Here is a 24,819-nt window from a genome sequence, read left to right as displayed (position 1 = left end):
AGTAGTGCAGGGAGCTGGAGTCCAGAAGATGACTTCCAAAAAGCCCAGGCTAGAGCTGTTGGGGTAGCTGGAGCAGGAATGGAAAGAGCCATGAACTCCAGACTTCTCCAGGGCAAGCCAGGACAAGTGGTGAGAAAGGAAGAGACACATGGAGTGGAGGGTGCCCTACCTTGAGACAAGGATGTACATGGAGAAGACAGGGAATGGACAAGAGACTGAGAGGTGGTGAATGTGTTGAGTTGAGGCATCTGGAGTGTCCCAGGTGGACATGGCAAGGCAGGAAGAATTCAGGAGAAAGATCAGGGCTGGACATGGAGACTTGAAAAGACAAATCTCTAGGACATTACACATTATGGGAGATGAGGACATTATGGGAGACATTATAGGAGGACATTAAGGGAGATGAGGCCACCTGGGGAGAATGGTGAGCGCTTAGGAAAGGGCAGGGCCCGGGGCCTCAGAGATAGTGAGCCTCTATGGTGGCTACACATGGCTTCATCTGGAGAGCTCTGAAGTCATACAGTGAACCAAGGACCATTCCAGGGGAATCTGATTTGACTGGCATGGGAAGAAAGAACCAGCTTTGGTATTTATAAAATCAGCAGTTCTCATAGTTAGCTGCATATTGGAATCACCTGGAATGCCTCAAAAACTGCTGCTGCCTGATGCCAGATCCTGAGATCCTGATCTAACTGCTCTGAGGTAAGACCTGGGAGTCAGGAGTTTTATTTATTTATTTAGAAGCAGAGTCTCACTCCGTCGCCCAGGCTGGAGTGCAGTGGCTCTATCTTAGTTCACTGCAGCCTCAAACTCCCAGGCTCTAGCCATCTTCCATCTCAGCCTCCCAAGTGGCTGGGACTACAGGCACACATCACCACACCCAGCTTTTAAAAATTTTTCATAAAGACAGGGTTTTGGTACTCCAGTTTGTCTCCGGGCTTAAGCGATCCTCCCACCTTAGCCTCCCAAAGTACTGGAATTCCAGGCGTGAGCCACCGCATTTAGCCGATATGGGCAGTTTTAAAAGCTCCCTATGGGAGCCAAACACGTAGTCAGGACTGAGAATGCTGCTCTGCGGGGCAGGTGATGGAGTGATTCATGGAGAAGCAAAGGGCAGATGGCGAGAAGGAGAACCAGGAGACCCTCGCAGCTTCAGAAGGCCAGTAAAAGGGATAAGTACTATGAGGACATCAGAAGGGGGTGGCACTAGGAGGTCGCTAGGCAGTGATGTGCTAGAGCCAGCTCCCACCTGTCCAAGAAAGCTGCTCCTCTGCATCTCTTCCCAACTCTGTGTTCAGAGGCTTCACTTGGGTAGCTTAGGATCAGCCATGATGAGATGATGAGTATCACGAAAAATTGACAAATGCTACCGATCAGGAAACAAATCAGTCTTTTCTCCCAGAGAGCCTGTTGTTAAACATTTACCAGCACACCACTGTCTTTGTGCTTGAATGCCAGCTGGGCAGAGTTTGCAGGGCTGGGACAAACTGTGTGGAAGCAAGCCAGGTTGTAGAGGCTTCCATTAGGCACTGAAAAGAGAGTCACAGGCTGGGGACGAGAAATTTCCATCTGAGGTCAGACTTTTAATCCATATGTCTTCTATTCCAGGATGGGTTCCATCCCGAGGGTTCCAGATTTCCTGGCTGGAAATGTGTGTTCCATGCCCCCGAGCCTTTTCCCTCCCTCCATGTGAGCAGCTTTACAGCCTCCAGCCCCTGCTGCCCACAGCAAACCAGAGCTGCAAACACTGATTGGCCCTCACTCTGCACAGGCCCTGGAGGGACCCCAGAAGCTGTGAAACCTGGTCCCAGCCCTCAAGGCCTCCACTCACTGAACGCTGAAGGCGAAAAGTTAAATGACCGTGGAAGAGGTAAGTGAGAGATTAAGTCAGAAATGAGAGACTGTCGCAGTCCAGAATTGTCAAATGGATGTGCCAACAACTCATGCTGCAAAACATCGGCAGCCCTGAAGAAGAGGTGCTCTTCGCTGAGGGGCAGTTAGCATTGGCAGGTGGGTAGGAAGGAAGTGTCAGCTGCTGAGTTATGTATGGCCATCTCATAAGGGGAGGACTGGGCTCTGCATTATTTTATTTCCACAAAGACAAGAACATTTCTTTTTATGTTGAGACAGAGCCTTACTCTGCTGCCCTGGCTGGAGTGCAGTGACACAATCACAGCTCACTGCAACTTCAACCTCCTGGACTCAAGTAATCCTCTTGCCTCAGCCTCCCAAGCAGCTGGGACTACAGGCATGTGCCACCACACCTGATTGATTGATTGACTGATTGATTGAGATGGTATCTCACTTTGTGGCCCAGGCTGGTCTCAAACTCCTGGCTTTAAGCAATCCTCCAGCCTTGGCCTTCCCAGAGTATTGGGATTACAGAGCTATTGCACCCAGCACTCCCCGAGCCATTTCTATGTTGGTTTATACTTATTGTCCAGGCCTTTTTTTGCATTTCCCAAGAGCCCCTGCTCTAAGCTCCTGCCGGATCCTCTAGGATGCACTGGATGCTCTTGTTGTAGCAGAAAGCCAGCCTCCTTGGAGTCCTTGATGAACCCAGCCCAGTCCTTCCCAAGCCTCTACTCCCTACCTCCCACACACGTTCCGCTTTAATCAGCAATCCTCTCTCCTTGCAGACTCCTGGCTGGGCAATGGTCGATGAGCTCATCCAGTCAGTTCCAGCTGGCTTCCACACCAATCCATTTGAAGCGCTAGTACAGGCAAAATGAAGATTGGTGCTATGTTTGGGGGGGGGGGCATTAATAAGCCAGAATGGGTCCAGGAGCCAGTGATCAAGCGGTACCCCAAAAGCCAAGTCACAGGGGGAGGCCCAGGGACCAGGCATCATTTGGTCTGGTGAGAGTCTGACCCGAAGAGCTTACTTTGGAAGCTGGCAGAGCCACCACGTGGATGTGGAATTCATCTTTTGTATGGCCATGGAGGGCTGAATTTCACCAAAGAGAGGAGTATCCATAAAGCAGAAACAGCCCAGTTCCAGAGCTGTCTATCCAGCCTGCTGCCTGCAGAGGCCTCTAAAGTTGGCAAACAACAAAGGCCAGCCTGATCCCCATTGGCCGGACACTAGTCAGAGAGGGCCACCTTTAAAATTACCACGCTAACACACAGGGCAGTGGCCCCAAGACCCCAGGCCACTCCACCCTCAGCAACTAATAGGGGCTAAAGTTCCCAGGAGGGGGTGTCAAAGGTAGCACTCTCTCTGTGTTTACATCCGCTGAGGCTGGAACCTGGTGCACTTCTTCCCCTCTCCTGGCCCTGAGACGCGAGACGTCTCTGAAGCATGGTCCCAGAAAAGGCCATGCCAAAATGTGAATGATCGATAACAGGGAGATCAGCATCGAGGCTGGGAAGAAATATGACTCTGGACCAATGCCTTTAGCTACAGAGAAAAACTTCCTAGGTATAATACCAGGCAAGGCCAAGCTGCTCATGGGGACCAGCCATTACGGAGCTCGATGCCAAGTCCTGTACTGAGGACCGGACCTCTTCTGTCTCACTGGATATTCCTTCTCAGAGGGCCACTACGTATTCCTCACAAACCCACCTGGAAGCCGGGGTCAGGCTGGCCATGGAGGTGGGAAAGCAAATCTTGTAAAAGATACCTTTCTGTACTCTCTCCTCCGTGAAATAGCATTTTACAGTATTAAATAGAATAGCACACTGGAGCAGATCTTGCAGAAAGATAAAACATAGAGTGGACTCAGCCCTACCACAGAAGGATCAAGGATTACAGAAGGATCAGGGGCCCCTGGAGGTTCCATCTTCTCCAGTGTTTGTTTTCAGATGGTTAAATACTTAACAGAGAGACAAAAAGCCAGTGTTCCAAGCCATTGCTGATGAAGTATCAATCAGAAATTAAGACAGAACAAGTCTGAAATTGTAATGATCTTTTTTAAGGACATATTCATGTACACTTTAAATATATATATATATATTTGTAAATCTGCCTGGCAGGAAGCTAAGCAACTAAAGCATGTGCTTAAATACAGGTCACCTGGAGACCCTGGCACTCAGATGGGTATCACACTTCTTGTCTTACAGGTGAGAAACTGGTGCTCTCAGAGAAGTGTATAAGTGGCCCAAAGTCACACTGCCTCTGGGTGTGTGCATGTGGAACCAGGATTTGATCCTGGGCAGAACAAACCCCAAGTGGTAAGTGCCACTCCTTCCCTCCTACTATCACACCTCCCCAGTGCAGGCAGAGGAGTTACATGCAAATGCCTTCCCTTCTCCTAGTTGGCAGGGGCCTGGGCTTTCCTTGTCAGTGCCGTGGTGGGTTCTGGGTGAGACACTGTAACTCACACTTGCTGAGCATTTCCTGTGTTCAAAGTTCTACCTTCCATGTGTCACGTTATTTAATCATCACAGCCACCAGGTGCAGTTGATCACATGATGAACCCCTCTTTACTGGTGAGAAAACAGACCTAGAGAGGCTGAGTAACCTTTCCAAGACACCTGGATAATAAGCCGGACCCAGCTGACAAGCCCAGCCAGTTTGATGCCAGAATTCTCTTACCTGACCTCTGTGCCTGCCATCCCTGCTGCTGGAGGGGAGAGCTAGCCTCCTTTCCTCGCTGCAGGATGGGCCCCAGGTCTCTCTTTGGGTTGCCAGATCCTGCTCTGAAGATGAGGAGATGACATTTAGCACCAGCCCTCTCTAATTGGCTCTAAGAGGAATCGGTGTTCCCTGGTGGTTCAGAAGTCAAAAGGGTTAACTGTAGCTTTATTCCCCTTTCAAAGGAAATAAAGCAGAGGCCCTATTTGGGGATAGGCCCTATGCCTGAGTCACTTTGGCACTTAATTGCTTATTATTTAATTGCTGTATTGGGGACCACAAAGTGATCTACTGCAAAGTTGTTAGCAAATTCTAGTTTTAAGGAAATAATTACTGAATTCTCCCTCCCTGGGTTGAGTAATTCCTTCCAAGATGCTCAGCGACATTAAGCATTTTCACTAGGACCGCTAGCAGCTCTGTAATATGCAAATAAAGTAACTCTGTAATTACCAATAAAATGCTTACTGAAGTGACAAATTTTTACTCAGCAGCGAGTTGGGGGAAAAATGGCATCATTTGTTTTTTAAGGATCCTTTAACCTTGTTAGTTGGCATTCATTTCCGTGCTGTTTTATGGTCATTTAAAAAGACAACGGAGCCAGTACGCCTGCCTTGATGGGGAGAAGCCCTCCTGGGAGCTCCCTCTTCCAACCAGCCTTGCCCATTGTGTGGAGGCACGGATAGGCCGCTCTAGGTGCTGGGGAATTGTAAGCACATGGCAGACCTGCCCTGAGGGTCTCTGTGTATGCTGGGAGTTTGGCTTTCAACTGGGTTCAGGGCTGATCTTTACAGATGGACGAATAGAGAGTGACCTCTCAGCCAGAAGCAGCTGCCAGAGCGATCCTTCTGAAAGCCCAAGGATGGCTGTGTTGCTCCTTGTTTTAAATTCTCCCTTGTGCTTTAGGGGTAACAGCATCAAGTTCTGTCATTTCAGGCTCTCAAGGCCTTTCACAGTCAGCCAGCCAGTCAGGGCGCTGGGCACAATAAGGGCTCAAGCTTCCTCTTCGCCAAGGTCATCCATGCCTCCCCATGCAAGCTTGATTTCTCTATCTGTAAAATTGGGTATCAGTCAGCATAGACTGGATTATGCAACAGTAACAAGCAAGTCCAAAAATCTTAGTGGCATAAAACAATCAAAATGTATTTCTTGCTCATGCTACATGTTCATCATGGATTAGTAGGAGTTTCTGCTTATTCTACTCACTTAGCAAAAAGCAGGCTGATGTAGCCATTATTGCAAACGTTGCTGGCCTGTCACTATTCTGGAAGGAACATGAAATGTTATCCAATCTGGAGCAATGTGTTACTTCATTTCACAAGGCATTGGCCAGAACTATTCACATGGCTCCACCTGACCAACCACAAAGGGGTCAGGAAGTGAAATTCTACTTTGTACTAAGAAGAAAGAGACCCAGAAGTATAGGATGACAGCACTAATGACCACCATAAATGGGGATTTTTTTTTTTTTTTTGAGACAGGATTTCACTCTGTCACCCAGGGTAAAGTCCATGATCACAGCTCACTGCAGCCTCTGTCTCTTGGACTCAAGCGATCCTCCTGCCTCAGCCTGCAGAGCAGCTGGGACTGTAGGCACACACCACCATGCCCAGCTAATTTTTTTTTTAATTTTTTAGTAGAGATGGAGTCTCTTTATGTTGCCCAGGCTGTTCTCAAACTCCTGGGTTCAAGTGATCCTCCCACTTGTGTCTCTCAAAGTGCTGGAATTACAGGTGTGAACTACCACACCCAGCCCACAAATGGGATTTTTTAAATTGTATAAGAATGATCTTCTGAGGATTGTTTTGAGAGCTGAGTGTGATCATACTTGTAGAGAGCTTAGCACAATGCCTGGCACACTGTAAGGCTGAGCCAATACTACCTAGTAATAGGTGCTCCATGTCTTCTACATGCTTATTGGCTCTCTCTCTCTCTTTGGATCACTATAAATTGTGGTGATCAGAGAAAACTTTCAAAGAAAAGTTAACATTGAACGAAGTCTGGATGACGCTGCAATATCAGGAGATGACTCTCTGAAACGAGGAAGGGCGTGAGCAAAGGCAGGGAGGTCAGACAGTAGGATGCACAGGGATAGCTCTGGGAGATGAGCTTCACTGGCGTAGAGGTTTTCAGAATAGTCCTATATTCAATAGATAAATATCAAAGAATGAGAAAAGGGATCTTTATTCTGAAGCTTGAGTTGGCAGAAACAATTCACAAATCAGGAAAATTCCTTTGATGTGCCCTGCATTTAATTCTTGGCTTAGAAAAATGCCTCTGGAAAATAAGGTTGGCATTAGATCATCTTAACCCTTGATCTAAAACCCAGATCCCAGCTGAGAACCTAGGCCTCCTGACTCCAAGTCCAGAGGCCACTCCACAGCCCTCAGAAAATCCCCGTGCAGTGGCTGACCTGGTTTTTTCTCCTTGTTGCCAAAGGCTCCATTTCTGGGTGACCACAGTTGCCCCCGGGGATAAGTCTTCTCTCCTATTTGCATTGGTAACTGCTCAAAGTCCCACCAAGACCTTGGAAGCGTGCCACCCACATCGTCTCACACTGGCCCAATTGTTTGTGGCAAATGCCTCCCTTTTGAACTCTGGGCCTTCTGGAGGAAACGGTTTCAATAGGAATAACTCCCAGCTCTCCCCGGCCTTGCCATCTGGACGTCTGGAATGGAGCTTCCAGGATACATGGCTCTTTTGAAGGAAACGAATTCAATTGGTGATTGTGTTCCCATTTAATATGCCTAAGGAGTGGTCCTGTACTCTTACTAGTACATTTTTTTTCATTCAACAAACACTTATTGATCTCCTACTGCAAATCAGACACTGGGCTGGGTGTGGGGATGGGGAGGTGGAGAGAGTGGACACTTTTTAAAAAATGCCTTTGACCCAATAGAATAAGAAACACAATAGAGATAGGCACCAAAATCTATGGAAGCCCAGTGAAAGGGATAGCAAGTGAGCCTTCTGAAGGCTCAGAAAGAGGACTGGGTCACCAGGCACCAAAGAGAATGACCCTGCAGAAATTTAGGGGGGTTCTACACTTATTCCAAAGAGGAGGCTCACAATATTCCTGGACAAGTTTAGGATGCACACAATTAAACATGATTCCACTGAAGAGACATGTTAATATGGGACCTGCTGCTTCTCAGGCACAGATGATGGCTGGATGACTGAGGTCTCCAAAAAGGAATGAGGCATAGCCCCTGCCCTCAAATTGCTTTCTGTTTGGTTATGCAGGTTAAGGTTTGAGCACTGATTAGTCCACCACACAGCCCAACCGGAGCATTCACATTGCCTTAGAAACCCTACTAAAGTTCTTCCAAGTGGAAATAGCAAAATATTCTCAGCAGCCAGGGGGAACCAGGGCAGGCTTGCTGGAGGGGGTGGCAGAACTGGGCTCTGGAGAGATGCAGTGGTGGGGAGCAGGGAGGCGGGGGCAGTGGCACACACAGGCAGGGTGACCACAGAGCTAAGTCACAGGCACAGCCACACCCACACGTGTCCCAGCTGGAAGGAAGGTCTGTCTGAAATAACGGGGGCAAAGCTGGGGTGGTAGGGTGAGGAGATAGGGTGTGGACCTGAGGTCACCAATGTCGTCACATCTTTTGTTTGGTTCTGTCTCAGGATCCCACCTTTTAGCAGGCTTTTTCTTCTGAATAGACCACTTCTATTAAGCAATGATTTGTGTATTTTCCCACAGAAAAACCAGTGTTAGCTCAGCTATTATTATTCTAGCCAAAAGGAAAAAGAAAATTTTCTGAACATTTCACGCTGGTGCTCCAGACTCTTCCATGGCTCCCCATTACCCTCAGAATAAAGCCCAGCATGCAAGGCCGTTAACCACCTAGTCCCTCAGCTCTCTGCTAGGCCTTGCTGAAGTACTTGTGGCTCTCCAGACCTTCATATGTGCCCCTCTCCACACGAAAGCTTCTATTCCCAACCTCCTCCATATCTTCTCTTCCAACCCCCTCGTATCTTCTCTTCTCTCTGGGCTTAAACCTTAATGCTTCCTCCAGGCAGTGTTGCTGACCCACAGATACAGGCTCATTGCTGAGCTCTGATGACTCTGTGTGGTCATGGTTCATTTGCTTATCTGTCTCCCTCAAGGGGAGACATGTGGGGACTCACATCCAACCTCCAGTGGCCAGCACTGTGGAATATAGAAAAACTCAATATAGTTTGAGTAGTGAGCAAGTGAGCGCATGAGTGAATGTGATGTGTCATTTCTGGTTGACCATAGAGTCATGTCACAGAAGAAGGTACCAGGCATTCACCAAGTTTTGGAAAGGCGTGGAAAGAACCTATAGATTACACGTGAAACCATCCTCACAGCTGACAGACCACAGACGCCTGGCACAGGCACTGGGGAGCCAGTGGGGATTTTGCACATGGGAGGGACAAGCCTTTTCCAGCCATATCTGGTTAGATAATTTGCCCAAATCACACTTCTTGTGAGAAGCAGGGTTGAGATGCCCCAAGTCTCTTGGGCTTGCGGGCTCCTGCTCTGCAGGGTCCCAAGAGATGCTGGCTGCTGAGGGAAGGAGGAATCCCCCCAGGCAGAGATTACCTTGTGCCGCTCTGGGGTTGCCCACCCTGGGGCTCTACCCTAGAATACTCCCCTAGCACCCCCTTCCCCACGCCATCCCTTAACCAGCTAGCTCCTCCCACCCTTCAGCAAATACACCCTGCCTCAGGGATCTGGTCATATCTGGTTAGCCCTTCTGCACCCCCTGTCCCAGTCAAGAGGTCTGGGCAGATGGTGGAAGCACCAGCCAGGTGGTACTCACTTCTCTTGTGGATGTTTTTCCCATCCTCTCTCTCTCAATATTTCTACCTTTTGGGCACAGACAGGAGGCAGGATCGGTATTTCTGATTCCTCATGAGATGATGTCCTTCTGATTCCTCCCACGTTCCAAACCCCATCCCTTACATTGTCACCACCAACAGCAAGTATTAATTGTGCACCTGTGGTGTGCCAGCCACTGGGGACCCAGTCACACCCTAAACTCAGTTCCTGCTTTTGACAGGTTTGAAGAGAGGACATGAAGGATGAAACTGTCATTAAATAACCTGCATAGGAGTCCCAAGTAGGACGGGGGCAAAGGGGTCCCTGCTACTGAAATTTAGAGGTACCAAAATGTTAAGGAATGACATTTATTTATTTATTTATACTTTATTGATTTTGAGATGGAGCTTCACTCTGTCGCCCAGACTGGAGTGCAGTGCTGCAATCTCAGCTCACTGCAACCTCTGCCTCCTGAGTTCAAGAGATTCTCATGCCTCAGCCTCTCAAGGAGCTGGTAGCTGGGATTACAGGTACGTGCCATGACACCCAGCTAATTTTTGTGGGTTGTTTTTTTTTTTTTTTTTTTTTGTAGAGACAGGGTTTTACTATGTTGACCAGGCTAGGCTTGAACTCCAGGCTAGTCTCGAATTCCTGACTTCAAGTGATCCTCCCATCTTGGCCTCCCAAATTGCTGGGACTATAGGCGTGAGCCACTGCGCCTGGCCAGGAATGACTTTGAAACATTGAACACATTTCTCAGCCCTCCTTTTTAACTCCCGTGCCAGTCTATGAAGAGGACGGGGTAGGTGACCAGTTGACAGGAGGCAACCTCCCTCCCCATTTCATGTGGCCATGGACCCAAGGGTGCAACTCGTGCTTGGTGTCCCAGGCTCCTACATTGTTGGCTTTGGCTACCACTGAGCTCAATAGTGAGCTGCTCGGTACACATTACAGCTCATCACAGAACCAAACTCAATCATCCTGAGAGGCAGGGAGGATCTCCCTGCTTTAGCTTGAGTGTTTGTCCAAGTGAGTGGAGCAGCAGAGATTTGTTTCCAGGTCTGAGAGACCCTGAAGCCGGGGCTGTGGCATCGCTGTCTAGTCTTGACTCTCACAGCGGTCCAGCTGGGGAGGCTGAGCAGGTGGACATATTTTCACCTGGCAACTCATCGACGGGGTTCTCCACTGTTAAAAATAGACCATATCACCATTTTCAGGGGATTTCAAGGGCTTGCAAAGGCAGACATCAATCCCTCGTTGACCAGCCATGCAACACCGTTGATAGGGGTTGCTTTGTGGGCAAAACCCCTGGCCTTCGGGCTAAGGATAAGGAGGGGCAAAGGAAGAAGGAGAGTCCCTATTTTCCTCTCAGTCCCCACCTTGCCTCTCTCTACTTCTAATCCTCCCCACTCCAGCCCACCACTAGCCACACTCATTCATTCATCCATTCATTCACTGCTAGTGAGCACCACTCTGTGCCAGATACTTACCTAGCTCAATCCTCAACATCAAGGAGCGCTTTGTTATTACCTCCATTCCATGGAAAAGAAAACAGAGGCTTAGAGGTTAATTATCATCCAAGGCCGTGCAATCAGCAGGGGATGGAATTGCAACTTAGGGTCTGGTTATGAAGTTCTTTGAGCCACATTCCCACAAGAGGGAATGCCCCTGCCCTCGGTTATTCAGCTGTCCTAACAGGAAAGGAGTCTGGGAGCTAGGTGAGCTAGGTATCTGTTAGGAGAAGTTTCCAGAATCCAGGGCTCCTCTTTTTCCTCCTCAGGCCTTTGCCAGCCCCACATACCTGAGGGAAGTCCCTCCGCCTCCCTTGGGTTCCCCCTTCCTAGCCCAAGAACACTTACTGGAGCAGGCCAGAGAGGACTAATTAAAAGTCTGCAGAGGGCTTTGAAGATGAAAAGCAGCCTTCAAGTGGCAGCCTATTATCCCTAAGCTTCACATGCGAAATAATGAAATTCCAGGTTCCAAATGGAGAGGAAAAAGCCTTTAACAAGGTGATAAAGGAAGGCAGCTAAGGGCCAGGTAGAGGGGAGGGTGGTGGGTTCATTCTCACCTTTCCCATGCAGGCCCCAATAGGCCCTGGGCTAACAGTGTGGGATCTGGGTCAGCCGCTGCTCCAGGCTGCAACCTGCATCCTGGAGGAAGGAGAGCCGGCTTCCCACAGGATCCAGAGGCAGGTGGTAGAGTTGGAAGGGGCAGTCCTAGGAGGGAGGAGCCCTGGGTTCTAGTCCTGGCTCTGTCACTGACCTGATTCCTGACCCTGGAGGGCTCCTACTCTCTCTGGACTCAGTTGACCTAAGAATTGACCTACGGAGTCCCAGTCCCATCCCCACATATGGATGTCCCTCGAGGATGGGGGCTTGGCTTTGCTCCCACTGTGTTCCTGGCATGAAGCACCAAACCCAGTACCAAGCAAGGGATCAGTAACTTTGCTGATGAGTAGCTGACTCTGGTGCTGATTTTCTGGAGTTCTAGGACTGTAAGAGTTCATTCTGTCCTAGAGTAACACAGCAGAGAAGGAACAGTCCTCCTTGTGTCCTCAGGGAGTTTCCTGGCTGACTGGGCAGCTGAGAATAACACACACACACACACACACACACACTTGCACCCCATTAATGGGTTCCCTGGGGGCAGGGATCAGTCCCACTCACTGCTGGACCTCCAGGGCCTGCCAAAGGGGTAAAGTCACACTCAGAGATGAACTCTTGGTTTTAGCAATCCATAAACAGTCATGAAACGAAACGGGGAAAGTTAGCAGATTGAAGGGATTTGAGGGAAAGTCCCATCAAAAGGTAAAACTTGATCCCACCTCCACTTCTGGGATGAGTTACTCAATCTCTCTGGCCTCAGTTTTCTCACCTATAAAATAGAAACCATGAGAGGACCTACCTCACCAGGCTGTTCTAAAGTTAAATGAGTTAATTCCTGTGCAGAGCTGAGAATAGCACCTGATAAAGTCAGTTATTATTACTTTTATTATTATTATTATTTACTTGGTTATCATCATTTTCATTCATCAATTATTATTCTCTTCACCTCTTTGCTGCCACCTGGAGTTCCTGGAACCCCTTCACGGCACACAGCAGGGAGACAAGGAGGGCAGATGCCATTTGCACAGCCACTGGGACTAATAAGCCCTAGCCCCCAACACACATGGCTGGGGTCCACATCTCCCACCTGGCATCACATTTGATCCTTACAACAGGCTTGAAATCCAGAGAGGCGGGTACCGTTATACCCATCTGCTGATGAGAATGCTGAGACCACAGAGCAAGGGAGCTGTCTCCAGTGACACAACTGGGCAGGGCAGAGCACAGATTTGCACATGGATGAGCAATCATTTGTGCAGCCAAGAAACGCCCCTTCAACATCAATTGGCCAGGCCCCAAGGGTGTAAGAGTGGGGAAGACAAACATGTTCCCTGGCCTTCTAAAGCCAACATTCCAGTAAATAGATAAGCTAGAGGAAGATAGATGAATACATATCACAACCTGTGGTCAGGGCTGTGAAAGAAATTAACAAGGTCTATGATCCCAACTAAAGATTAAATTGTTCCAAGAAGACTTATTTAAGGAGGTTTGAGCTGAGCCCTGAAAGATGAGAAGTGAAAGGAAGCCATTGCTTCTGGCTGCCTCACCACTAATTCTCACTAAGCTGTAAATGACCAACTGCAGGTCTGCGCCTGGAAGCAAGGTTTGTAAATGGGAGAGAAGAGGAATCTGAGGGCAGTGTGAAGGCCCACAGGGAGGAAGGGAAAGATGGTGCTAGAGAAGGAGAGGGCTTGGAAAGGCAGGGGAGCCTTGCAGAGGTTGCAACTTCCAAGGCCTTTGCTGAAAACAGAAAGCCAGGCTTAGAGGTCCAGAGAGATCCTCCCCCTGCTAAAGAGGAAGGATAAGTGCCTGAGTCCTCCCAGAGACAGGCAGCGATTTGAAGCTATCAAGGCAGAAAATGAAAATCATCTGTTCCAGGGAGGAGGGATGCAGGAAGAAGACATCATTCTTAACTGGAGCAGACGGAGAGAGAGCTACACTGCAGGTCCCCGGAGAAGGGTGTCTGCCGCTCCTTCCCTTCTCGCAACTGTCATGCCTTAGCCTGTCCCATGCACCTCCCCACAGCCTTACAGAGTCCCTGCTACGTGCCCCACACGCTACTCAGCTCTGAGGAGAGAGGAGAGACCTAGTTCTGTAACAGCACGTGTGAGCAGGCCTGGGGGAGCAGAGAGGGCCTCTCTAAGGAAGCCCCACCTGAACTGAGGTATAAAAAGGGAGGGAAGTGGCCGGGTGTGGTGGCTCACCTCTGTAATCCCAGTACTCTGGGAGGCTGAGGCAGGAGGATTGCTTGAGGTCAGGAGTTTGAGATCAGGCTGGGTGACATAGCAAGACCCCACCTCTAGAAAAAAATTTTAAAAATGAGCTGGGTGTGGTGGCACGCATCAGTGGTCCTAGCTATTCAGGAGGCTGAGGCAGGATTGCTTGAGCCCAGGTGACTGAGGGTTCAGTGAGCCATGATTGCACCACTGTATCCCAGCCTGGGCGGCAAAGGAAGACCCTGTCTCTGAAAAAACAATTAATAATATTTTTAAGAGGGAAGGAAGTGTGTGTCTGGCAAAGACCAGCATGCACAGTGACCTGCTAGTAAATTTCTAGTAATTGGCTCTAGGGTGGGCAGAGGAGGGGTCAGCAGGTTGGTAGCATTTGGCGTTGTATGGTGTAAACACTCTCATGGTGGCACGATGTCACTGAACACAGACAATCGAAGGTCAGTGGGAGCCAGCTCAAGCCCGTTGCTGGGTGCCAGTGGGGCAGTAGACTTGGGAAGGAGCGGTGCAGCTCTGAGACTGGAGCCCAGCGCGGGGCACCAGCGGAGGCTGCTGAGGTCACCCGGGGCCCTGTGGGCCTTGGAGGGAGTGTGGGCTTTAGCCAGCAAGGGACATGTGTCGATTGTGACCACAGGTCTCTGTTTCATCACCCTGTTTCCCTCAGAGCTCTGCAAGGCTACACCCTGGGCCCAGAGTTCCTGCTGTTAATAACAAGGAGAGACTTAATCAATGAGGTCCTCTCAGGAGCAGTTGCTGGCTTTTCATCTGATGACTGGGCAGCAGGCGCTGTGTAACCATGGATGGAGCCCCGAGGAGTGCCTCCACCTCCCTCTTAGTGACAGGCCACATGCAAGCTGTTTGTCCACCATCCCTTCCTGCCTGAGGGGGGCAACTAGGCAGCTGAGCTGAGAGCAGAGGAGTGGGGCTTGGAATGGAAAAGTCCAGACCCAGCTTTCTCCTGCTCCAAGGCCTGGCCCTCAGCCTCTTAGACCATGAGGCCTCTCCCCATTCTCTCCTTAGAGAAACATGGAGCAAGGCCAAGGGCACCAGGCGATGAGAGGTCAGGACCCAGGAGGATCAGCCTGGAAGGGGGAGGGTTAGAGAGTGCAGGATGATTGTTGGGCTTGGGCCTGGAGTTCAGGGGACTTTTATTATCCCCCACTACCCTTCTATCTGGGCCTGGCACCGCACACCTTGGCCATCCTGGTTCTCCCAGGTCCAGCCCTCACAGGCCACCTTGGGGGATGGCGAAGCCGTTTCCAACAAGGGAGGAGGTCACAGGAGAGACCTCTGCCCTGAGAGTTCAGAGACTCAAGCCAGTTGTACCGCTCACAGCTGGGAGACTGGGGCACTGTCCCCTACACCCTAATTCTCATCAGAACTGCAAAGGGACTAGGCAGCGATCTTTAAGGTCTTTACTTCTGACCCACTGAGATTCCAAGAAAGTCATGCCCCCACTGAAAAAGCCCTCCAACTGGGACGGTTTCCATGAGGGAATCTTCGTAAAAGTGAGGGTCACAGATTGGAGACTGAGAAAACAGGATCTCTAAGACCTTCCCCTCTCCAAGATTCTGAATCCATGAGCTTCATCTGTGCTTGGTCTCCTGGATATGTTTCTTTCTGTGTGTCAAATCTGAGCTAATTAAAAAAAAGTGTTTTAATAGGCTTTATTTTTTAGAGCAGTTTTGGGTTCACAGCAAAATTGAATGGACAATACACAGATTTCACATACACCCCTTGCCCCCACATTTATACAACCTCCTCATTAACAACATCCCTCACCAGAGAGCTCATTTGTTACAATCAATGAGCCTACATTGATGTGTCGTTGTCACCCAAAGTCCATGGTTTACATTAAGGCTCACTGTTGTTGTTGTACATTCTATGGGTTTTGGTAAATGTATAATGACATACATCCACTGTCTCAGCAACAGAGTAGTTTCGCTGCCTTAAAAATCCTCTGTGCTCAGCCTGGGCAGCATAGCAAGACCTCATCTGTACAAAAAGTTTTTAAAAATAGCCAGGTGCGGTGGTGCACACCTGTCGTCCCAGCTATTTCAGAGGCTGAGGCAGGAAGATCACTTGAGCCCAGGAATTTGAGGCTGCAGTAAGCTATGATTTCATCATTGCACTCCAGCCTGGACAACAGAGCGAGACCTTTCTCTGAAATTAAATAAATCCTCTGTGATCCACCTATTCACCCATCTTTCTCCCCTAATTTCTGAGAACCACTGATCTTTTTACCCTCTCTATAGTTTTGCCTTTTCCAAAATATCACATCACTGGAATCCTAGTCTATAGCCTTTTCAGGTTGGCTTCTTTCACTTAACAAAATGCATTAAGATTCTTCCATGCCTATTCATGGCTTGATGTCTCATTTCTTTTTTTTTTTATTTGTTTTTCTTTTTAAACTTTTTTTTGTAGAGACAGGGTCTCACTATGTTTCCCAGGCTGGTCTTGAACTCCTGGCCTCAAACAATCTTCCTGCCTCGACCTCTCAGAGTGCTAGGATTATAGGTGTGAGCCACTGCACCTGGCTTCTCATTTCTTTTTATCACTGAATGATGTTCCATTCCCTGGATATAAGTTTATTCATTCACCTACTGAACGATATCTTGGTTGCTTCCAAGTTTTGGCAATTATGATAAAAACACTGCTATAAACATCCATGTGCAGATTTTTGTGTGGACTTATGTTTTCAACTCCTTTCAGTAAATACCAAGGAGTGAGATTGCTGGGTCATATGATAAAAGTACTTCTGGTTTTGTCTGAAACTGTCTTCCAAAGTGGCCGTCCCATTTTGCATTCCCACCATCAGTGCATGAGAGTGCACACATACTCTGCATCCTCACCAGGATTTGGTGGTATCAGGGTTTTGGATTTTGGCCCTTCTAATAAGAGTGGACCGGTACCTCATCACTGTTTTAATTTGGAATCTTCTAATGACATATGATGTTGAGCATCATTTCATGTGCTTATTTGCCATCTATATACCTTCTTTGGTGACGTCTCTGTTCAGATCTTTGGCTCATTTTGAAATCAGGTCATTTGTTTTCCAATTGTTAAGTTTTAAGAGTTCTTTGTATATTTTGGTTAACAGTCCTTTATCAGATAATGTGTTTTGCAAATATTTTCTCTCAGTCTGTGGCTTGTCTTCTTATTCTTTTGATAAATTAAGTTTTTTTATTTTCAAGACACTCACGATACATACATCATGTTGATAACACAGATCACAATAAAAGAAAAAATATTCTTGATTATATTCCTCCAAGGATGATAATAATAATGATGATAGTAATGACTGTTCTCATCTTTGAAACCCTCACTATGTTCTGGGCCCTTGGCAATTGTCTCATGTGACCCCACCACAGAACCTTGTGTGGTAGGTATTAGTATCCTTATTTTGCAGATGCTACAAAGGAGGCTCAGATAAATTAAGTGGTAAGACCAAGATTTCACGCTAGTAAGCAGCGGGGCAGTATTCAAACCCAGCACCGTCAGCCCCACAGGCCTTGCTCTGAATGCTGCAGTTTTAGACTGTGCCGTTTTCATCTTCCACCTCCCATAGTCGGAGACTTCAGTATACAGTTCCTGTCTCTCCCGCCCCCAGAACTTCTTTCATTCTTACTATCTTATTTCAACTTCAGGATCTTTCTAGAAGACAGACATTCTTAAAGAAGAACTAATTGAGACTCTAAGAGGTTAAATGACTTACCTACAGTCACACAGCTAGCCAGCGGGTGACTTCAGCTAAGCTGCTTTCCCAAGCCACAACCCGAGCTCCCAGACCCCACAGTCCAACTTTTCCCACTACTCTGGCTCCAGAAAAATTGTCCCTGGATTGCTGCTGTCATTCCTTTCCTGCTTCCCCCCTCCCCCATACTCTCATTTTTTTCTGTGCCTGCTGGAGGGAACGTTCTAAACTGCCAAGCCAATCATGGCTATACCCAGTGCCAGTCATCCTGCCTTCCATTAATCCTCAAGAGGAAACACCAACTCCCTAGCATGGCACACAAGGCCACAGCACCCTACCTATCTCTTTTGCCTCTGCAGCCACAGCCTCCACCCTCCACATGCCCTTCTTGGCTGAGCCAAACCCCCTGCATCTGCTCTTCCTTGAACCTCCAGGGCTCCGCCCACATTGCTTCTCAGGCTAGCATGCTTTCTCCTCCTGCACGCCACCTGAGCCAGCCTCCTCACCCACCGTGGCATAAAGAGAAACTGTCTTTCACCAAGCACTGACTCTCATCACTGGCAGTGCCAAGTACTTTATTTGCATTTTATTTAAACCTCGTAATAATTTGGTGGCAGGCCTCATCAGCCCCATTTTACAGAGGAGTAAGCTGAGGTTTAAGAGGTGTTAAGTAACTTGGCTAAGGCTACATGGTGGATAAGTGGCAGAGGTGGAATTTGCAACTTTGTAGGGTCTTGACTTCGTTACTGACTCCCATACTCCCAAGCCCTCCCCAATCCCTACCCCAGATTGCTCCCATAATACCTATGCATTTCTCCATGATTACACTTCATGATGCTCTTTTTTTTTTTAAATAGACTTTTAAAAAATCAGTTTTAGGTTTACAGAAAAATCAAGCAGAAAGTAGAATTCCCCAACACCCTTTCACTTCACCCCCAGTTTCCCCTGTTACTAACATCTTGCATTAGCATAGTACATTTGCTATAATTGATGAGTCAATAGTGATACATAATTAGGTGAAGTCCACAGTTTACATTAGGGTTCACTCTTGATGTTGTACATTCTTTAGATTTTGACAAATGTGGAAAGTGTCACACAAAGTGGTTGCACTGTCCTGAAACTCTCCAGTAGTCCACCTATTCGTCCCTCCCTTCCCTTTAACCCTTGACAGCCTCTGATCCTTTTCCTGTCGCCATAGTTTTGCCTTTCCCAGAATGTCATCTAGTTGGAATCATACAGCCTTTTCCTTTTCAGGCTGGCTTCTTTCACTTAGTAATATGCATTTAAAGTCTCTCCATGTAATTTTGTGGCTTAATAGCTCATATCTTTGTTTTATCCCTGAATAATATTCCATTGTCTGGATGTACTATAGTTAGTTTATTCATTTACCCATTGAAGGGCATCTTGGTTGTTTTCAAGTTTGGGCAATTACAAAGCTGCTATAAACGTCCCTGTGCACGTTTTTGCGTGGATATAAGTGTTTAACTCATTTGGATAAATACCAAAGAGACAACTGCTACAGCAGCAACATCCTCTCTTACACAACACCTCCCATCCTCTCCGGACCCCAGCCAAAGAACTCTTGGAAGCAGAGACTGTGTTTTGTCCTTGTCCATCTCCAAGACTTATGTGTAATGGGTCCTCAATAAATATCTGTTGAAACGAAAAATGCAAACAGCCAATCATATACCTCAGATTTTCCAGGACATTTTAAATTTCATATTATTTTATTCTTTGCAACAAAAATGATTTAATATAAGCATAACCAAATAAAAACGAAAAATGCCTATGTAAGGCTTTCTATCTTAAAACATTTCACAAACAGTTTTTTTCTTTTTTTCTTTTTCTTTTTCTTTTTTTTTTTTTTTTAATGCGTCCTTTGCTAGATACTGACTCTTGCTTTGGGATTCCAAATATGCACTTGCCAGAGGGATGGTGAGAGGGACCTAGACTGGGCATCAGACCTCAGTCACGTCCCTTTCCCACATGGGGCCATCATGTCCTCCTATGACACAAACACAGGCTGTTCTAGGAATCCCTGTCAGATGAGCCTCCCCATCCCACTACACTCTCCAGGAAAGGCAGGGGATTAGAAGGGGAGAAGGCCAGGTCTCTGTTAGCTGAGGTCCCACTCACAGAATGGGGACCCAGGCCCCAGCAACAGGAAGGAAGAGGGTGGGAGCACCCTTAACCCCTTTCACTGGGGATAAGAGTCATGTTCATTTTAACACATTGATCATGAGAACTTTCATGTTCTTGATTGATTGATTTAATTATTATACAGCTCAATGATTTAGGGACTGTTATCTACATCACCGATCTCCACGACTTTTAGCACCAGGGACCAGTTTCATGGACAACAATTTCTCCACGGACAGGATGGGGATGGTTTTGGAATGAAACTGTTCCACCTCAGATCATCAGGCATTAGATTCTCATAAGCAGCACACAACCTAGATCCCTCGAATATGCAGTTCACAATAGGGTTCACACTTCTATGAGAATCTAATGCTGCCACTGATCTGACAGAAGGTGGAGCTGAAGCAATAATGCTTGCTCATCTCCTGCTGTGCCTCCCTGTTCCTAACAGGCCATGGCCAGATACTGGTCCACAGCCCAGGGTCCACAGCCCAGGGGTTGGGGACCCCAATCCACATTCATAGATTCAGTTCCACCCACAAATATGTATTGAGTGCATACCACAGGCAAAGGCACTCTTTTAGGGCTATAGTAGTGAACAAGACAGAGTCCCTGGCTGCCTCATGGAGATGGCATTCCAGGGCAGGAGACAGACAGTAAGCAATCAACATAAGCAAGCTTCATGGCTTGTTAAAAGGCGCAACGGCTACCAAAGAAACAACAGGTAGAGCAGAGAGTAGGGTCAGGAGTGGTGGGGGTGGAACTGGACTGACTCCAGTATGGTAGGCCATGTTAAAAAGGTGAGGTTCTTAGCAGGATGTGAAGGAAGAGGGAGAGAAAGTTAGCCAAGAAAACCTTGCAGGCAGAAGGATCAACTAGTGTGAAGGCCAGAGGCAGGGCTGAATCTGGCACAGAGGAGGGGGTGAGTGGAGTGAGCAAGGCAGAGGGGCAGAGGACAATGGGGACAGATCCTCTCCATGATCTGTCCATGGCCCACCAGGCCACTGAAGGACTTGGGCTTTTCTTGGCTAGAAATGGGAAGCCAGGGCAGGGTTTGGAGCAGAGGACTGACATCATCATACTGACTCCTCTGTTGAGCGCCGACTACACGGAGGGGTGGAAGGGTGGAAACACAGAGGCTTGTTAGGGGCTGCAAGAGTCTGCCAGCAGAGGCAATATGGTGGCTGGGACCTGCTGGTAGCAGCAGAGTGGGTGACAAGAGGTGGGATTTGGGATCTGGTTGGACAGTAGAGCCATCACGATGCCCTGATGAGATTGGTGTCTACTTTAAAGGTCTAGGGTGGAAGCCCTTACTGAAGCCCTGTACTTGGGGCAGCCCTGCCAGTGGCCCATGGGAAATGGGAGATTCCAGGCTTGCTTCTTTGCCAGGTAGGCTGCTGATGCTGGGGCCACGCAGAGGCGGAAAGCACCTGGTACAACTCCCTTTCTCCGGAGTGCATGGGCCCCAATCCCAGTTCCTCTTGGCCTTACCGTCAATGGCACAATGATGGTAGCTTCCTATTGCACTCCCCAGAAGCTGACCTCCCAGTCACCCGGCCCCAGCATTCCAGTTAAAGAGGAAGCAGGCAGAGCCGGAAGTCGAACTCGTGCCCCAGCATCCTCATACCCAGCCAGGAGCTGGGGCCTCAGGAGGGTTGGTGGGGAGAGCAGGGGAAGGGGTTCTTCTCAGCACGATTGAAATATTGTGTGTCTAGCCATTGAGCTAGGTGGTGTTTGCATGTAAGGTCAGAATGCCAGCCTTTCCTGGAAACAGCACTGGCCTTTGACTCGAAGATCTACGCAATCAAGTCCTGTTCTGCAGTTATTAGCTACCTGATGATGAGTACATCAGGAAACCATTCAGGTCTCTATTGCATCATCTTTAAAATGGGGACAATGGTGTCTATCCAAGAGAGCTATAAGGGAGCAGAGATGTGAAACCACCTCACGAACTGGAAAATGCTGCACGAAGGTCAGATGAATGCTCACAGCCTCGGGGAGAGACCACACGTACCCAGCTAAACATGGAGCAGGACAGCCTGGGATGAGGGCATCAGACACAAGTAAAGATACCATGCTAGCCCAGAGAGGGAGGTGACTCATTCTGACTAAGGGGGTACAGCAAAGGTTTCACAGAAGAAAAAAGGATCTTGAAGAATGGATGGGTTCAAATAGAGAAGAAAGGACATTGCAGGTAGAGGGAGCAGCACGGGCAAAGACCTGAAGTGTGGAAGGGCACAGTCTATGTCTGCAGGGTGCTATAGAATGATTCTGAGCAGAGGAGTGGCAGAACCCAATTTGCTTAGAGGTCACCCTGGTTCCCAGGGAGGGATGGAGTGGAATTGCTAGGGCTGGCTGAGCAATACTGAGGCTTTAGCCAGCTGCACTCTCCAGAGGAGAGGGGAGCCCGCCCAGGTTCCCCCCGCAGTCTGGATCTGCGTGGGGGAAAGGCAGATGGAAGTGGAAAGCCAGTGAGGGTGGGAGCCTGGGCCAGGCTGAGCCAGCTGGCTGCCCCCTCCCCCTCCCCCCAAGCCTCCCTCTGCCCCAGCCCACCCCCAGCCCCTGGGAGCCTGAAGACCTGTTTGTTTTCCTTGTAAAGAGGGGAGCCCTGCCCTTTGTGAGATTTCTGCTTGGGAAGGAGTGAAATGTCTACTTGTGCTGCTGCCTGGATTTCCAGCTATTGACAGAGACTCTGACAATGAAAGCAAAGGCCAAGAGAGGCAGAGACAAGGCGGCTGATTAAAATGTTCTTCCAGGGGGTTGTTCAGCCCTGCCCAGGGAAGGCTGGCTGGAAAACCCGTACTGGAGTCCTTTCCTCCAGAGCTGTAGGCCCAGTTCGTGGTGGGGCTGTGAAAATAGTTGAGGAGTTTCTGCACCCCCCACCCCGATCCAGCTCCCAAATCCACTGCTGTTGTTCCACTCCTGCCTTAATAACCAGGGTCACTCATAGGACCAGAATTCGAGGCTCAGTGTTCTGTTTCTAAAATGAGGGCAATGATAGTGCCCACTTGGTGGGGTTTGTTACAGGTCAGGTTCCCCAAAGCACAGACTGAGATGGAGCAGAGTTGCCAATGAAAATATAGGACACCCAGTACAATTTGAATTTCAGATAAACAACGGGTGATTTTTTTTTTTAGTATAAGTATGTCCCATGCAATATTTGGGACATAGTTATACTAAAAAAAAATTCATTGTTTAAAGGAAATTCAAATGTAACTGGGTGTCCTGTATTTTTATTTGCTAAATCTGGCGATCATAAAGTAGAGAATATTCCCATGCTCACTGAGGAGTGCTTCATTGCCAGCGCCTCACCTGGAGGCAGGATGGGGCATAGGGAAAAGTACATAGGGCTTGATGAAGTCACAAAAAGGTCCCCGCGACCCCATGGGGAGCTCTGGAGCTGGGTTGGTCCTACAGAGCTGCCTCAAAGGGGCTGGGGCACGAGGCCTCCCGGGACCCTCACATCCTAGCATCATTTGAGGCTGGCTTGCCTGGGGAGGCAGCTGGCTGTCTTCTGCAGAAGGGGTCTCAGCTCAGCGTTTTCCTCTCCCAATACTCTCTGCAGCTGGGGCATGGGGCTTCAGTGCTGAGGGGGTTCTGGGTGCAGCAATCATGGCCCTGTTGTTACACAGTTTGATGAAACAATTGTGTCAATGGCTTAGCACAAGGCTGACACCTACAAGTCAGTCATTTTAGTATCCCCTGAATGAAGGCCAGGTCACTTAGCCTGGCCCTCAACCCATCAGCCATCCACGGCCAAGTTATCTGCTCTTCTGATCTCCCTCAGCCCCTTTTGGGGAGCCCTTTCCAAAATCATGTATGTTGGAGTATCATCTGGGAAGGGGTCCATGTTCACAGTTCCCCCATGGGTTGATTACCCCATGTGTAGGTTCTCTCTATACCTCAATTCTGCGACCCCAACCAACAGTATGACGGAGATCTTCTAAAGATTCGTTCTGAAGCCCAGCCCTATAGACACAGTCGTGGGGGCTTTGTTCTTGCTCAGTCTGTGTCTGGCCTCATTCCTGTCTGAGTTAGAAGTTACAAGTCTGCAGTTAATTAGGCTGGAGAGGACCTTCTCATCATTGGCTAAAAGAGGAACCCTGTGTGCCAACTGTGGAGGACAGCCTGGTTCTGGCTCTCATTCTCTCTGGGTTTGGCCTCCAAAAAGAGGGAGGCTGCAGGCAGGTGGGCTGGGGCTGCCTCCATGTTTCGCCCTTGCTGGCTTTGGAGGAGCGTCTCCTTACCTCTTACCCCCTACACATACATTCAGGTCTACTGAAAACCCACCCACCTCTGCATTCTCCTTTTTCGAGGACTCCAGGGGCCCTTTGATGAACATTGACTTCTAACATTGAGGCCTCTGGCTCCCCAGCTTCCCATCTCTCTGTGTCTCCCATTAATGTGAGACATATTTAAATTCTGGGAGCAGAGAATCTGGCTCTAGGTAGAAAAGCATCCAAGCTTGGATTTAGATAAAGAGGCTGAGGAGTCTGAACACATTGAGACCAAGCGGTTGATGTGTCCTCATTCATTCAAAATCACTCACAGTCATTGAAGGCTTGCTGCCAGCCGCGTTATCCTGCTTAATTCTCACAACAACACGGTGAGCAAGGCACTAGCATTATCCCAGTTTTACAGATGAGGAAACTGAGGCTTAGCAAAAACAAGTGTCTTGCCTAAGGTCCTAAAGCAAAAAAGCTGGGGTGTCAGGATTCCAACTTGTGTATCTGCAAGTAGCACTTAAGCTCTGAGTAGCATGCTGTGCCTCGGTTGCACGGAGTCACCTGTTTGTGTGTATGCTTAACGGCCTTGTATCATCATTACATTCAATATCACTATTCTAATAAAACAGATAAACATCAAGGAAACATAAATGACCCCAAAAAGCACCAGTCAGGCAGAGATTGACAAGTAGGGAGGTTTGCTGGAAGAAGCAGGAGTATATCAGTCAGAGGCCAGGTGCTGGGAACAAGGATCACCCCAGCTATTTGAAACAGACATTTAATAGAAGGAATTAATATCTTAAGCTAGAGGAGAGTCCTGGAGGCTTGGCCTGCAGGAACTATGACTAGAACTCTACAGAACTCACCTGCCAGAGGCGCTGCCACCTTTTATCTATTTTTTAATCCTAGTAAAAAACACATACTATAAAATGTATCATCTTAACCACTTTTAAGTATAGAATTCAATAGTAACTATATTCCTGTTGTTGTGCAACAGATTTTTGGACTTTTCATCTTGCAAAACTTAAACTCTGTACTAATTGAACAATAACTCCCCATACC

At 48.3% G+C, this 24,819-nt stretch overlaps 1 long non-coding RNA gene and 1 pseudogene across 2 annotated transcripts in view; one reads left to right on the top strand and one right to left on the bottom strand.

Moving 5' to 3' along the window:
• Positions 1-24,819, bottom strand: part of LOC698792 (small ribosomal subunit protein uS2 pseudogene) — a 300,049-nt pseudogene extending 275,230 nt beyond the window's left edge. Inside the window, exon 1 of the transcript XR_013395347.1 lies at positions 24,810-24,819. The product of XR_013395347.1 is annotated as a small ribosomal subunit protein uS2 pseudogene (transcript). The remainder of the gene's footprint in view (positions 1-24,809) is intronic.
• Positions 1,480-5,015, top strand: LOC144329650 (uncharacterized). The gene is made up of 3 exons (XR_013395259.1): positions 1,480-1,870; positions 4,063-4,173; positions 4,390-5,015. It is a non-coding gene; the product is annotated as an uncharacterized LOC144329650 (long non-coding RNA).

The sequence above is a fragment of the Macaca mulatta genome, chromosome 7 (genome assembly GCF_049350105.2).
Source record: "Macaca mulatta isolate MMU2019108-1 chromosome 7, T2T-MMU8v2.0, whole genome shotgun sequence".
Lineage (NCBI taxonomy): Eukaryota > Metazoa > Chordata > Mammalia > Primates > Cercopithecidae > Macaca > Macaca mulatta.
Note: the sequence above shows the minus strand (reverse complement) of the source record. Positions and strands in the feature narration are given on the sequence as shown.